Here is a 2294-nt window from a genome sequence, read left to right as displayed (position 1 = left end):
AGGGCGCTAAGTTACTGGCCGAAAGGTCATTGAGTTGGAACCCAACCTCTGCGCTTCGACTAGTCTTGCCTAAGCTTAGGCATTTTGGTATTATCTGATTTATCGCAGGTCCATTGGTGGACATGGCAGCTTGGCACCGGACTGGCACTGTAGCTCTAAGGTTATTCATTATTCATATTATCAGAACCAAGTCAAGAATTTCGAGTCACGATAGGACAGAGGATTTGTATTGTGGAGTGAGCTCTGGCAAAAACAAAACCCCAGTTCTAGTGCTTTGGTCTTTGCAATGGACTCCAGTGAATTATTTTACGTGATTATAGGCATCACAATGAATGATTTGCTGTAGTAGACTGACAACCACTTGAGAGCTTCCCATAAATCTTATCTGTTAAAGACCCATCCTTTGGACTGCAATTATTCGGAATTTACTCGGGCTTCCGATAAGGCTCGAGATTGAAGACAACCTGTGCAATATTGTTCTACATTTGACCCGCCTACATTTCAACTGTAATTTGATCCCGTCTGATTGTCAGCTGCATCTTTTTTTAATCTCGTGCCCATGTCGCTATATCATGGTTTATCATGCAACCTCTTCATTATAAAACATACATTTCAATTCATTCTTTTTGTGCACATAGAAGTCTATTTTTCCAAAGAACAAGATGCTTTCAGGAAGACCAGATGGATGTAGAAAATACGGAGACGTGTAAAAGTTTGCATGTTGGCCATGATGCAAACGAAAAGACGCCTCTTGGACAGCACTTGAATCCACAAACTCTCATTTATGGGATATAGTGCTCCACCGACTGAGGTCACAGGTTCGAAACCCGTCCGAGTACTTCATCTTTTCATTTGCATCATGCATACTTGAATTGAAATTCGGGATGAAGAGTTGATGTTGTATACTTTTGAACTATAGTTCAGTGTGGATGATCCGACGGTGCATTTTACTCACATACTTCGGGTTAGAAACTGGTCAGTGATGTACATTTGCTGCTATCGCGTATATTCAGTATCTATCGAATAGTTCCATGTCCTCATAGATTCGTGCTGCTTGGATGCTCATAAAATATCTATTCGTATGTCAGCAGCTTTCCCAACTTCGTCAGTTGATATCAATAGCTTGAATGTTGTGAAAGTAGACAGTGAACAAAGCCATCATGAGGTCAAAACTCATCTAGGAGCCATTGGTAGCTAGTGGAGGATATTTCGGTGGTATTTATGTGACTTGAATACCAATATTCTTTTGTCTATTACACTGGTCACTTTGAGTTTCATGGTGAACACCATGCATATCATCCTCGATGACAAAGTACTGAGAGTTTTTTCTATTCATTTACGGCCTAATGCAGACCGGCTGATTTTCAAACGAACACAGCGTAACTTACTAAATGAAAAGCGCATAACGGTCATATTCGCCATGAGGTGATATTTGACCACACAACCGTTCTTTCACTTTAGTTCACCCGATCGACTACTAGCAAAAGTTATGTCTAACTCAGTAGATATCATCGATTGTACAGAATGTGTATGACAGCAATAAGCCTACAGTGTTATCATGGTTTCCTACCTGTGTTTGTTTGTGTGGGCAACTGAACGTCAGCATGACCTATCCAAGTTTTCATCGACTTTATGGTTAACGTCACATGAAAGCGATTTCACCCAGGTTATTTTGCAAGCGCATTTTTCGTACCTAACTTGAAAGCGCCTTTTTCCTCAACAGTCTTCGACGTCATCTCTGTGTGGCTTGGAACCTACTGTCCGGTTTTGCTTGGCTTGCAGTAGCATCTGCCCTGATCAGATGTAAATTCAGAAAAGGAATACTTCACAAACACCACCGAAATGTAAGTCACTTTCATGACACTCAAGTCGAATTATAGTAACTAGCCTGATCATAGAGTCATTACCTGTAGTTAAACGGCCGACCCTNCCGACCCTCGGTTCAGCATCAACTCACCATTTCAAGGTCGTTTATTGCCTAATGCCGTAAAATTTAGACTCGCTAATGATAATCAACTCCTGTGTCTGCATGTGTACTGCAAGCCACACCGGTCAAACGATCTGAGTCGTCACAAAAGCATTCGAAACTAAAGAGACAAATTTATGCAGCGGCTTAGCCATTCCGTAGATACGGGCCACTAGGAGAACCCAGACCAATCGGTTAACGTCATTTACCGAGTCCCAATCAATCGATTGGAAACTGCCAAGAGTAAACTCTCCTAATCGATCATTAGTAGACAACTGTGCTCTACTTTACATGCAACTAAACGAGGAACCTAGTCGACTAAGAAGCA

At 41.6% G+C, this 2294-nt stretch overlaps 1 protein-coding gene across 1 annotated transcript in view; it reads left to right on the top strand.

Annotated features, from left to right (window-relative positions):
* Positions 1-1802: 1802 nt before the first annotated feature.
* The window catches only part of T265_08631 (hypothetical protein), a gene marked incomplete at both ends in the record, with an annotated part of 91296 nt that continues 90804 nt past the window's right edge, over positions 1803-2294 (top strand). Inside the window, one exon of the mRNA XM_009174493.1 lies at positions 1803-1844. The remainder of the gene's footprint in view (positions 1845-2294) is intronic.

The sequence above is a fragment of the Opisthorchis viverrini genome (assembly GCF_000715545.1).
Source record: "Opisthorchis viverrini unplaced genomic scaffold opera_v5_230, whole genome shotgun sequence".
In the NCBI taxonomy this organism is placed as follows: domain Eukaryota; kingdom Metazoa; phylum Platyhelminthes; class Trematoda; order Opisthorchiida; family Opisthorchiidae; genus Opisthorchis; species Opisthorchis viverrini.
The sequence above is the reverse complement of the archived record's forward strand: the minus strand, read 5'-3'. Positions and strand labels throughout refer to the sequence as shown.